The 14342-nt window shown below is 43.7% G+C and overlaps 1 protein-coding gene and 1 pseudogene across 1 annotated transcript in view; one reads left to right on the top strand and one right to left on the bottom strand.

The window, feature by feature from the left end:
• SRGAP1 (SLIT-ROBO Rho GTPase activating protein 1) overlaps window positions 1–14342 on the top strand; it is a 327863-nt gene that overhangs the window by 97830 nt on the left and 215691 nt on the right. The window lies entirely within an intron of this gene.
• Window positions 11000–12631, bottom strand: LOC129536621 (non-POU domain-containing octamer-binding protein pseudogene; annotated as a pseudogene).

The following is a 14342-nucleotide window of genomic DNA, read 5'->3' as shown; positions in this document are numbered from 1 at the left end:
ATGGAAGTGGAGCAAAACAGTAATTTTCAACACATTGGCACCTTCTGATACTATTTGTGAGATTCCTTTAGAAATGTGTTTTATTTTCTTTTCAGCCTGATGTCTTTAATTTGAGTGAAAATGTGCCTTAAAAGGCATCAAGTTTGCTAATGTACTTCTCAATTTAATCCAAGTAAAATGTGATAAACTTTAAATATATGTATATAAAAATAGGAGCTGAGTTTTCAGTAAGTATACCAACAATTCTTACTCCGGAGAAATTACATTTGATGATTGAACAATATGGATTTAAACTGTGCAAGTTCACTTATACATGGATTTTTCCAATACTTTATACCACCGGTCCCCAACCTTTTTGGCACCAGGGACCTGTTTTGTGGAAGGCAGTATTTTCACGGACAGTGGTGGGGAGGGGATGGCTTCAAGATGATTCTCGTAAGGAGAATGCAGTCTAGATCCCTTGCATGTGCAGTTCATAGTAGGGTTTACTCTCCTGTGAGAATCTATTGCTGCCACTGATCTGGCAGAAGGCTGAGCTCAGGCAGTAATGCGAGTGATGGAGAGAGGCTATAAATACAGATGAAGCTTGGCTCACTTGCCTGCCGCTCACCTCCAGCTGTTGAGGTGTGGTTCCTAGGTTGGGAACCCCTGGTTTAAACTGCACAATCTGAGGATTCAAAACTGCAGATGTGGAGGAAGTGCAGATGCAGGGGCCAACTGGAAGTTAAAGGTAGATTTTCCTCTGCTGGGAAGGTTGGTGGCCCTAACCCCTGCACTGTGAAAGGGTCATCTGTATAAGAGAATAAGTATGAGAGTGCCTGTTATAAGACTGATCTCGGACTCTTGATGAAGCCATGGAAAGTGGAATAGTAATACTCAACCTTCCTCCATTATGAACACATGCTGTGATACATACCAGATTCCTTATTTATTTATAATATGCTTTTGTTGTTGTTCTAGAACAAAAAGGGAGTTTGCAAGGACCTATAAAATACAAGAGAACAAGGGTATTTAATGGAAGACCTGGAAGAAAGGAGGAAAAAAGGCAATTAGAAATGAGTTAAGAAAAATGTCCATACTGCCTAGAATGCTGCCTAGAATGCTTGATGATTGAGTAGGCCCCAGGCCCCAGGCTCCCCATGGTTTCCTCCAGTGAACAAGGAAACCTGGTCTGTTAAACAATTCACAACAACTATGAAGTAAAAAACATGTTGTTTCTCAGGAGAAGAATAATGATTCAATGTTAAGATAACATTTCTCTCCCAAGGGTGCTAGTAGTTAGAAAAGCTCTAATTGTGGTAAACTGCCTGACAACATGACCCTGCAAAGGTAGCTGAATGGCTCTCCACTTCTATTTCCTTTCAGTTAAGTGGCAAGATTGAACTCTGCCAAGTCCCTGCAACTCTCAACTCCAAAGAATGTGTTCTCTTTGAAAGTGAAGTGAAAGTGTTAGTCACTCAATCAAGTCTGACTCTTTGCGACCCCATGGAGTAGGGCCCACCAGGCTCCTCTATCCTTGGAATTCTCCAGGCAAGAATACTGGAGGGGTTTGCCATTCTTTTCTCCAGGGAATCTTCCCAACCTCGGGATTGAAACCAGTTCTCCTGCATTGCAGGCAGATTCTTTACTGTCTGAGCCACCAGGGAAGCCCTGATGCTCTTTACTCCTGATCAGCTTTGCTTTAGAAAGCAAAACTTTCTTCTTCTTTCTCCCATGTCTTCCTACTGAACTTATCCTGTGCTTCAGTCCTCCTCTCCAGCTCTCTTCTTTTGCTGTTGCCCAGCCTGATAGTCTATCAAACTTGTCTTCTTGACAGCTGCTTATCTAGTTTCCCTACTGGAAATAAAAACCCACGAAAACCTAGCAGAAGAACTATGACCACAGAATGTTATATGTCCAGGGAGGAACGGGGTGAGCCATATGTCAGTGTCTGGAATTGAGGTCAGCCAGGAAAAAGGAAGTGGTGTTTATACTTCCTTCACTTGCAGGATGGTTGAGTATTGCACTTGGAAGCTCCGCTTTTTGTTTAAAATAGAGGCCACAAGGAGCACCGTCTCTGGTAGTGCGCTGAATATTTAATTGTTCTTGACTGTATTCTTCTGTGTTCCGCTGACCACTAACTACAGGAGCAGCTTAAAAACGGTGTTTAGGGAAGTCATTTGTGCCTCCGTGGTCTTCTTATGCATCCCAGTATTTTCATAGTTGGAGGCAATGTGCCTCAAAGAGTCACCATGAAGGCTCACAAGGGCACCTGCTTTAGACAGCATGTCGTGTCCCCAACCAATTATACAGTAAAAGTGTGGAGAGTGGGGATTCCTAAGGAGGCAACCCGATTGTTATCCTGGCCACAGTTGTACTACTTGCCTGTGACCCAGTGAACAGCAGTTTTTTGCTTCAGGGGGCTGGTTTGTTTCCCACTCCGGGTTTTCTCTGGAAACGGTCAGAACCTTCATGGCTTGCTGCATGGCAGTGAGGCTTTCATATCATTTAGAGTTTCTGGTCTGTAAATGATAAGTTCAGTGTAGTAAGTAAGATATTTGAGGTCGAGTTCATGCTTGATAACTACGCATCAAGTTACTCAGCTTTCTTTTCCTCAAACACCTTTTTTCCCCACTGTCTGCACTTGGGCAGTTTGGCATATCTGCCCTCATTAACTATCATCCTTTGTCCTCCCGTTTGAATTAAAAAGGAGTGGTAGGTAGTTCTTATTGCCATGCTAAAAATGAAGTAATTATTATTTTTAAACTGGAGATATGAGTGAGAGGGTTGAAAAATATAAGGCAGATCCATTGACGGTCAGTTCCACTAGTAACTTAAGTTACAACTTACTGTGTATCTATACTTAATTAGCTAAATAGATAAGGATGAAGCATGTGAGTTCCTCTAAAATTATAATTGGAATTTTATTTCAGAACTTTACTTATATTTCATTTAAAAAGAGAAAAAGAATTAGCTCCTATAAGTGGAAAGCCCTTTCTAGCATATTAGCCATTTTCTTGCATAATATCTTAAGTTTTGCTGAAAATAATTGACCAATAACTATTCTCTAGAGATGCCAGTGAGTTCAGATTTTGCTGAATGGACTGACCTGACCTGCCTGTGATTTCTGAGCTTTTCTATCTGCTTTTCTTAGGAAACGTATTACTATGTTATCTTTCCGTATTGGCGCTTCTTGACTTTTTCCTCCATTAACTTACTGCTTCCATTACCAGTTTGTAAATCAGATCTCTGAGTGTATTAGAAGTCCATAAAATTAGAATAAGCACATGTTCATAATAAGCCCATGGGAACTCCTTTGAATAAAGAATCTGCAACTCTGTGCACTTACAACCCACTCCATCAGTTCTGCAAAATCTCTCTACTTCTCAACTCCCTAACACACTCAAGTGAGAAAGGATTGATATTAGGCTTGCTGAAAAGGTTTTTATAGGCATCAACATAATGACCAGAGAATTCTAAGAGTCCTCACTCAAGACTGTCATTTACACTAAAGCAAGAACAACAAAAAGTCACCTTACTGTATAATTAGAGAAGACATACTTGAGACTAACTATATACAATATGTCTTATATAGTCTTTCCAAACAAACTCATGACATACATATAAAGTATATCATTGAAAATTAAATGTTAATTGCTTTTTATTGTAAGTAATCTCAAATTATTTGGAAGATTTAGTAATACAGTTGACTCTTAAATATCAGGGGCAGGGGTTTAAGAGCACTGGCCCTCTGCGCAGTTAAAAATCCATGTATAATTTATAGCCTGCCCTCTGTATCAGTATTCTTGCCTTGAGAACCCCCATGAACAGTATGAAAAAGCAAAAAGATAGGACACTGAAAGATGAGCTCCCCAGGTCTGTAGGTGTCCAGTATGCTACTGGAGATCAGTGGGGAAATAACTCCAGAAAGAATGAAGAGACGGAGCCAAAGCAAAAACAACACCCAGTTGTGGATGTGACTGGTGATGGAAGTAAAGTCCGATGCGGTAAAGAGCAATATTGAATAGGAACCTGGAATGTTAGGTCCATGAATCAAGGTAAATTGGAAGTGGTCAAACAGGAGATGGCAAGAGTGAACGTAGACATTCTAGGAATCAGCGAACTAAAATGGACTGGAATGGGTGGATTTAATTCAGATGACCATTATATCTACTACTGTTGACAAGAATCCCTTAGAAGAAATGGAGTAGCCATCATAGTCAGCAAAAGAGTCCGAAATGCAGTACTTGGATGCAGTCTTTAAAATGACAGAATGATCTCTATTCATTTCCGAGGCAAACCATTCAATATCACAGTAATCCAAGTCTATGCTCTGACCAGTAATGCTGAAGAAGCGGAAGTTGAATGGTTCTGTGAAGACCTACAAGACTTTCTAGAATTAACACCCCAAAAAAAGATGTCCTTTTCATTATAGGGTACTGGAATGAAAAAGTAAGAAGAGATACCTGGAGTAATAGGCAAATTTAGCCTAGGAGTACAGAATGAAGCAGGGCAAAGGCTAATAGAGTTTTGTCAAGAGAATTCACTGGTCATAGCAGAAACCCTCTTCCAACAACACAAGAGAAGACTCTACACATGGACATCACCAGGTGGTCAATACCAAAATCAGATTGATTATATTATTTGCAGCCAAAGATGGAGAAGCTGTATACAGTTAGCAAAAACAAGACCAGGAGCTGACTGTGGCTCAGATCATGAGCTCCTTATTGCCAAATTCAGACTTAAATTGAAGAAAGTAGGGAAAACCACTCGATCATTCAGGTATGACCTAAATCAAATCCCTTATGATTATACAGCGGAAGTGACCAAAAGATTCAAAGGATTAGATCTGTTAGAGTGCCTGAAGAACTATGGACAGAGGTTTGTGACATTGTACAAGAGGCAATGATCAAGACCATCCCCAAGAAAAAGAAATGCAAAAAGGCAAAATGGTTGTCTGAAGTGGCCTTACAAATAGCTGTGAAAAGAAGAGAAGCTAAAGGCAAAGGAGAAAAGGAAAGTTTTACCCATTTGACTGTAGAGTTCCAAAGAACAGCAAGGAGAGATAAGAAAGCCTTCCTCAGTGATCAGTGCAAAAAAATACAGGAAAACAATAGCATGGGAAAGCCTAGCGATCTCTTCAAGAAAATTAGAGATACCAAGGGAACATTTCATGCAAAGATGGACTCAATAAAGGACAGAAATGGTATGGACCTAAGAGAGGCAGAAGATATTAAGAAGAGGTGGCAAGAATACACAGAATATCTATACAAAAAAGATCTTCATGACCCAGATAGCCATGATGGTGTGATCTCTCACCTAGAGCCAGACATCCTGGAATGCAAAGTCATGTGGGCCTTAGGAACCATCACTACGAACAAAGCTATTGGAGGTGATGGAATTCGAGTTGAGCTATTTCAAATCCTAGAAGATGATGCTGTGAAAGTGCTGCACTCAATATGCCAGGAAATTTGGAAAACTCAGCAGTGGTCACAAGAATGGAAAAGGTCAGTTTTCATTCCAATTGCAAAGAAAGGCAATGCCAAAGAATGCTCAAACTATTGCACAATTGCACTCATCTCACGTGCTAGCAAAGCAATGCTAAAAATTCTCCAAGCCAGACTTCAACAGTACATGAACTGTGAAATTCCAGATGTTCAAACTGGATTTAGAAAAGGCAGAGGAACCAGAGATCAAATTTCCAGCGTCCATTGGATCATTGAAAAAGCAAGAGAGTTCCAGAGAAACGTCTACTTCTGCTTTATTGATTACACCAAAGCCTTGGACTGTGTGGATCACAACAAACTGTGGAAAATTCTTCAAGAGATGGGAATACCAGACCACCTGAGAAATACTTGACCTGACCCCTGAGAAATCTGTGTGCAGGTCAAGAAGCAGCAGGTAGAACTGGACATGGAACAACAGACTGGTTCCAAATCGGGAAAGGCGTACATTAAGTCTGTATGTTGTCACCCTGCTTACTTAACTTATATGCAGAGTACATCATGCAAAATGCCAGGCTGGATGAAGCACAAGCTGGAATCAAGATTTCCGGGAGAAATATAAATAAACTCAGATATGCAGATGACACCACCCTTATGGCAGAAAGCAAAGAAGAACTAAGGAGCCTCTTGATGAAAGTGAAAGAGGAAAGTGAAAAAGTTGGCTTAAAACTCAACATTCAGAAAACTAGGATCATGGCATCCGGTCCCATCACTTCATGGGAAATAGATGGGGAAACAGTGGAAACAGTATCAGACTTTATTTTTGGTGGCTCCAAAATCACTGCAGATGGTGACTACAGCCGTGAAATTAAAAGATGCTTGCTCCTTGGAAGAAAAGCTATGACCAACCTAGACAGCATATTAAAAAGCAGAGACGTTACTTTGCCAACAAAGGTCCATCTAGTGAAAGCTATGGTTTTTCCAGTAGTCATGTATGGATGTGAGAGTTCGACTATAAAGAAAGCTGCTGCTGCTGCTAAGTCACTTCAGTCGTGTCAGACTCTGTGTGAAGAATTGATACTTTTGATCTGTGGTGTTGGAGAAAACTCTTGAGAATCCTTAGACTGCAAGGAGATCCAACCAGTCTATTCTAAAGGAAAGCAGTCTTGAATATTCATTGGAAGGACTGATGCTGAAGCTGCAACTTCAGCCACCTGATGCGAAGAATTGGCTCATTTGAAAAGACCCTGATGCTGGGAAAGATTGAAGGCAGGAGGAGAAGGGGATGACAGAGGATGAGATGGTTCGATGGCATCACTGGCTCAATGGACATGAGTTTCAGTAAGCTTCGGGAGTTGGTGATGGATAGGGAAGCCTGTTGGACTGTGAAGAAAGCTGAGCGCCAAAGAATTGATGCTTTTGAACTGTGGTGTTGGAGAAAACTTGAGTGTCCCTTGGACTGCAAGGAGATCCAACCAGTCCATCCTAAAGGAGATCAGTCCTGGGTGTTCATTGGAAGGACTGATGCTGAAGCTGAAACTCCAGTACTTTGGCCACCTAATGCGAAGAGTTGACTCACTGGAAAAGACCCTGATGCTGGGAGGGATTGGGGACAGGAGGAGAAGGGGACGAAAGAGGATGAGATGGCTGGATGACATCACTGACTCGATGCACATGACTTTGGGTGAACTCCGGGAGTTGGTGATGGACAGGGAGGCCTGGCGGTGCTGGGATTCGTGGGGTCGCCAAGAGTCGGACACGACTGAGCCCATGAACTGAACTGAACTGTGGGAAACCTGGTGTGCTGTAATCCATGGGATTGCAAAGAGTTGGACATGACTGAGCGACTGAACTAAACCTCTGTATCAAGCAACCATGGATCATGCAGTACTGTAAAAAAAAAAAAAATTTACTACTGGAAAAAAAAAATCTATGTACAGATATACCCTCAAAGTGCCAGCCAATGTTTTGTTATTTTAAGGGAGCGTTTTTTTCTGTTCTTTGCTTCAGATTTCTGGCCAGGTGCTATAGTTCTTTTTCATTCCTAATTAGGCCATGGTGATTTTGCCGGTGAGGGTCAACTGGGCTGGGTCTTCAGAAGCCCTTTTCCCACTTCGCAGTGAGTGTCATGGTTACTCCCTAACTGCTTGAGCAGACATCTCAATGAACCATCATTACCGTCCCTGGAAGCTTGCCGCTGAGCGTTGCTGGGCACTTTGCTTGTGGGCTCTCCTTCTCCTGTAAGCCTGTCCTCGCTCCCCTCCTCTATGCTGCTCCGCACTGCCTTCCATCTGTTCTTTCTCTTAGTGCCGCCTCCCAGCACGCACTCTTTCCATTGTTCGCCCATTTGTTTTGTTTTTAGCACAATGCCTGACATGTAAAAGTGCTCATAAGATAGCTGGACAGATAGATTTGTTTTTTAATGAATGAATACATCCAAAAATTATTTTAGCAAGCTCCAATAAAAACATTAAAATAAGAAGAAAAGGAGCCCTGCAAAGTAACTGGGAGATTATAGGTACCAGGAAATCTAGACTAAATCTAGTTACTGCAAATGAGTCCCAGATTTTTTAGTTCTGTGCTTCCTGAATGTTTCAGAAAGGGAGGCACAGTGAATTGATCATCTCTCATCTGGTGGAAGGAAGCATGCCAGTGCTCCATGAGAAGCAATTTTTTTTTTTCCTGGAAACTTGTTTCCGTGTATATGGTTGTCCCTTCAACAAAGTAATTGACAGTGTCATAATAATTTACAATAAGCTGCAGAAGTTTTATTCTCAGTTTAAAAAAAATGAATTGAGCATGGAATATGTGCAGTGTTCAGTGCTGAAATTAATAATACAAAGGTGAATAAGAAATACATGGTCTCTGCCATCAAAGAAAAGTCTTTAATCATATCCCACAGAGTGAATTAATAGTAATAATAATTAACATTCATTAAACTGTGAGCTATGTGCCAGGAACATGAGTGTATATATGTATTAGCATGTTAATTCTTATCCGATTCATACTATTTCTCCATTTCACAGTGGTAGAAACTGAGGCAAAGGGAAGTTAAATAATTTTCCCGAGATTCTATAGCCTGTAAGTAATAAGAGCCAGGATTTAAACCCATGTAAGGCTGACTGGCTCCTGAGCTCACACTTTCAGCAGCTATTCTATAGTGCCTCTCGGGGTATAAGAAAGAGAAGAGGAACAGATTTGTGGGGACTGGAGGTAGGTAGAGATGATTGGTTTGGAATATGTTGCATCTGCGTTGCCTGACAATATAAAAAATGCAGATGCCTGTGGGGTATACAGAGAGATCTAGGCCAACATTTAGGCAATTTTTTTTAGGTACTAGCAGCACATGGTTGGTATAAGAAGCCATAAGGAGAAAATCTATGAAATGTATGAGATGAATACATTTACAAAAATCTACTTTCAAAAACAAAGTTCCAGAATGTATATTAAATTATGGTTTATTAAAGGTATCACCACTGGAAGTTAATGTAGTATAGGTGAAGATCTGTAAGCCTCTATCAGTTGGATGTTGGTATACACATCAGGTGTTAGAATTGAGCTCAGCTAATTTGGGGCTTCCTAAGTCTGCCTCCAATGCGGGAGACCCGGGTTCGATCCCTGGGTCGGGAAGATCTCCTGGAGAAGGAAACGGTAACCCACTCCAGTATTCTTGCCTGGAGAATCCCATGGACGGACAAGCCTGGTAGGCTACAGTCCACGGGGTCGCATGGAGTTGGACACGACTGAGCGACGGAACGGAACAGAAGTGGCACTAGTTGTAAAGAATCTGCTTGCCAGTGCAAGAGACGCAGGAGAGGCAGGTTCGATCCCTGGTCAGGAAGATCCCCTGGAGAAGAAAGTGGAATCCACTCCAGTATTCTTATTTGGGAAATCACACGGACCTAGGAGCCTGATGGGCTACAGTCCATGGGGCACACAGAGTTGGACATGACTGAGCACACACATGCATAAAGGAATATATGAGTGGTAATAAGCGTTTTTCTCATTTTATAATAGTCAGTGATGTGCTGGGGGCTCACGTCACCTTGGGTCTCCCAACACTTTCCAGGAAGGTGCTATTATTCCCATTTTACAGTTGAGGAAACTGAGTCTCAGAAAACTAAGTGATGTGCCAAGATTGCCAATAGGAAGTAGGAAGTGGCAGAGTTGGCGTTTAAAGCCAGGGCCTTGTGTTTTCTGCCCTGTGCTTCTGCCCCTCCAGCACAGAGTAGAGTCACAGGAGCAGCAATGGGTGTGGAAGCTCCACTGGGGAAACAACTGTGGCTCTTCTCACAAACATACAACCAGACTAAGCAGGTGAAGACAGTGGCTGCCTTTAGGAGTACATGGAAGGAACAGCCCACCTGAAAAGAGTTTGAGGACTAGTGTTACCAGCATCCCATGATACTCATGAAAGAACCCAAGAGCAGCCATAGTTGTGGAGCAGGGCAGGAGCCCAGGTGCTAGGTGGGTGACCACAAAGTAACCCCAGCTCCTTCACCTGCCCTCAGGCTGCTCTCCTCCTACCCAGTCAGTGAGCGCTATTTCCTAGGCAGGCTGCCTCTAACCTCCCGTGACTGTGCAGTGACATGGGTGGACCACTGATCGGCTTCCCAGTTTCTCAGGCAGAAAGGATGACTTCCTGGCAGAGCCCTCAGGAAGGGCCCCTCCCCCCCAGCCCCAGGAAACAAAACAAACAGAGCTCTTCCTATTCCCCTATTTTGACATCCTCTTTCTGACCACCCCTTCCCCTCAAGACAGACAGCAGAAATTTGGATTCAGCACTTTTACTTTAACTCTTTTTTTTTTTTAAAGGCTTAAAATGTATTTTAATAAGTTGATGTTGCATTACTTCATTTCTCAGAAAAACTTCAAAGTTATTAGGGACAAATCAAACATGGTACACCAATAAAAAATGCACAGCATAACTACCTAACATAGGCAAAGCTAAGAGCTACTGTCTGACAGTCAGCATACAGCAACCCTGTTCTCAAGATTGTACTAGGCCTATCAAGAAAAGCTGTGAATGGCAACATCACAGACACAAAAGGGCCATTTCTGGGTTGTCCTCACCCAAGAAAAAGATGGAGGAAAGTTTAACACAAGATTTTTTAAAGATACACTAAATGAAAATCTCTAAGAGAAAATGTCTTCCTTGGGACATGAAAGGGTAATATATGGGACATAACAGAACTGTATGTATGTTGTCTGTGACCTCTGTGGACATGTGCCTGAATTCCCACCTGGGAGTGAATGGAATAGTGGGGCCAAGGTCATTGGGGGATGTTTGGTTTTTGTGATATATGTGGCAGGATCTCCGGGGTGGGGGGGGTGGTGTTAAGAACAAGAAAGCAAATAGAACAGGGTGGACAAAGAGTGGAATGATTAAGATTAATGGGGGCTCTAACTGAATCCATTTTGCCATGGTTTCCCGGCCCTCGCAGGCTCTCAACAATCACATGAGATTTTAGGAATGCACCACACAGAACTGATTAATGAAAGGATATACCACATAGAACTGATTTGTTAAATATCACCCCTCTCTTACCCTCTGCCTCCAACATACTCCCTTAGAGTACTACAGGCAGGGAAGACCTAAACTATTGGGAGGAATCCCTAACACTTTTCCAGAGTAGAATTCGGCTAGTCCAAAAAGGGTCCTTCTTTTAAGGGTTTTGGGAAACTAGACACTGCAATTTTATTAGTATCGGCGACACTTGTTTGGAGCAAATTCAGCTCCAGGAGCTGCACGGTTGAATGCAGGAGCTGCAATTGCCCCAATTCCTTCCATTGTAGCAGCTTGGCCAAAGCGTTCAGTTGTTGGTGGGGTCAATCACAAGGTTCCATCTGGCATCATAGTGGCTGGTCCTGGAGGAACTGGGGTACCAGCTGGCACAGGAGCAGGGGGCATGGCACCTCTGTTGTTTATGCCCATAGCACCTCCCATAGCCATCTGACCCATCCTTATCTCTTGCTCTCTCGCATCGGGGAAGGTTCCCTTGAATCCTTCCTGCTGCCGTCGCATCATTTCTTCTTGCTGCCGCCGCATCTCTTCCTCACGGCGCCTGCGCTCCTCCTCCTGCCTGAGCTCCAGCTGCTTTCGTTTTTGCACTTCTTGATTGTGCAGCTCTTCCATCCTCCGAAGTTCTTCTTGACGCCTCATCAAATCCTGCCTCATTAGCATGACCTGGTGCTCATGGCGAGCAGCCTCCATCTCCATCTCCAGCTTCTCACGAGCTTCCTTGATGTTGCGGTCCACTTGGTCCTGCTGCTGCTTTTCCATCTCAGCCTTCCAGCACATGGCATACTCATCCTCGAAGGAGCCAGGCTGTGCAAATCTGGGTGGCTGTTCTCTCTCTTTGTGAAATTGCTGGTTCTTTATAACCAGCTTCTCTGGGAGTCCCTCTTCATCATCTAACTGGTCCATGGGCTCCACAGTCACAGGTCGAGGAAATGTGGTTAGCAGGAAGGAGCCTTCACTGCATCTGTCCAGAGCTTTCCGAGCAGCTGGCTTCCCTGAGAATTCAACAATGCCTTTTCCTGAGGGCCTGCCTCGATCATCCACAATGACTACAGCCCTCTCCACCTGGCCGAACACAGAAAAGGCTTCCTCCAGCAGTTCATTGGACACATACTGAGGAAGGTTTCGGACTGTAAGGGATGCACTATGGCAGGCAAAGCGCACACGCAGCTGCTTTCCACGGAGTGGCATGTTGTCCAGTTCTACTTTGGCAATCTCCGCTAAGGTTCGTGTTTCCAAGCGGATAAAGCCAAAGCCCTTGTCCTTATGAATGAAGACGTCGCCTGCCTTCCCATATTTCTCAAACAGTTTCCTCATTTCCTCCTCAGTGATGTCAGGAGGAAGATTGCCCACAAAGAGCCGGCTACGCTGGGTGAAGGTCTTCTCTCCTGGTTTCCTAAAATTCTTCGGGTCAATAGTCAAGCCTTCATTCTGGCTGCTGGCTTGCTGCCCATTTGCAGGCATTGGTGGAGGCGGTGGCTGCTGCTGCTGCTGCTGGTGATGCTGCTGATGGTGATGTTGATGATGCTTCCTTGGAGTGTGGTTTTGTTTCTCCAAGTTAAAAGTCTTATTGCTTTGCATCTTTATACCCCTCTACCGACTGTTTTCTCCTCAGAGTAACGGCGACGCTACACGGCCTTTACCGTCCCGAGAAAAGAGCGCGCGACCGCCGGAAACGAGACGGCGGAGATCGGTCTACTTTAACTCTTTATTGCCATTAATATTAACTGGGGATTCTTCTTGCAGGCCACCGGCTTCTCTCCGACTGTTTTCTCCTCAGAGTAACGGCGACGCTACACGGCCTTTACCGTCCCGAGAAAAGAGCGCGCGACCGCCGGAAATGAGACGGCGGAGATCGGTCTACTTTAACTCTTTATTGCCATTAATATTAACTGGGGATTCTTCTTGCAGGCCACCGGCTTCTCTCCCTCCCCGCTTCCTCGCATATTAGCTCTGGTAGTCAATGTGTGTGTGCACGCGCCCAGTTGCTCAGTCATGTCTGACTCTTTGCAACCTCATGGACTGTAGCCCACCGGGCTCCTCTGTCCATGGGATTCTCCAGGCAAGAATACTGGAGTGGATTGCCATTTCCTCCTCTAGGGGATCTTCCCAACCCAGGGATCAACCTGGTGTCTCCTTTTCCTCCTGCACTGGCAGGAGGATTCTTTACCACTAGCACCACCTGGGAAGCCCCCTGGTGTTCAACTAAGTTCCTCATAGCCGTCTTCTCCCCAGGACTCTTCCTGCCCCACATCTCTGCTGACTCAGTGTATGGTCCCACCATCTGCAAAGTGTTGTTGCCCTCATCTTGACTCTAGGCATGTCTGATTGTTGAAGAACATTGTCACTGTAGTACATGTGTGTCCTGTTTTGTGCATTTTGTTTTTATCATCTGTCAATGACAATAAGGATCGTTCATATTCTCTGTTGAAAAGTGTGCTTTCTGGGATACTTTTCCTTTTCTCTGACCAACTCAAAAAAATTCTTTCACACTCGCCCGTATGTCAGCTGTTCTTTCATGCCACTTTGGGGAGCTGTCTGAGGTGTAGCTCCCTGAGAAATAGGTAGAGATTTGCGTGCAGGTAGTTTATTGGCTGGTGCTTTGGGAATTGGCACCTAATGATCCTATAAGAAATTCGGGAGCTGGGATGGCTGTCAGGAGGGGTGGCCTCTTGGGCAGGGTGGCTCCCTTTAGCCAAGGACAGTGGACAGTGACTGGGGAGGGACTCGACTGTGAGCATCCACAGCCAACACTCCTGGCAGCAGAGGGTAGGGGAGGTAGTGGGGGTGGAGGGTGAGAGCTTCAGCCAGTAGTAGAGATCTGGGCAGAATTACAGCAGTCCTCTGCTTCTGTCGGGTCACCGCACCCTGATCTCCTCAAGTGCTGACGTCTTTTTGTAGAAATTATCTTGGCAAATGAGGAGTCTTTTCAACTGAAAATACCTATGTTCTTTTACCTTAAACTGCATTATGAACTGGAAGTCTTTGTAATGAACAATAGAAGCATCTCAACATAATAATGGGGGAAGATCTGGTTTCCATTTTCTCCTTTATAACTAGCATTGTCACCATCCTAATTTTGGCCTTAACTACCTCTCTTGGGATTCATGGACTGGCTTCTCCCTCTACCACCTTCTTTAAAAAAAAAAAAAAATTTTTTTTTGCAGTTTTATTGAGATATAATTGACATACATTAAGCTACACATATTTAAACTGTATAGTTTTAGTTCTGACATATGCACACACCTAAGAAACCATTAAGAGAGTGAACATTTCCATCACTGGCAACCCTAAATTCTATCATGTCCCTTTGTTTTGTTTTGTTTATATTTACTTATTTGACTGTGCTGGATCTTAGTTGCAGCAGGCAAGGTCTTTAGTTGCAGCACATAGGATCT

This window comes from Moschus berezovskii, chromosome 6, assembly GCF_049115385.1.
Source record: "Moschus berezovskii isolate FMDL1 chromosome 6, NW_MosBer_1.0, whole genome shotgun sequence".
Taxonomy (NCBI): domain Eukaryota; kingdom Metazoa; phylum Chordata; class Mammalia; order Artiodactyla; family Moschidae; genus Moschus; species Moschus berezovskii.
This window is presented reverse-complemented; position numbering and strand designations above follow the sequence as displayed.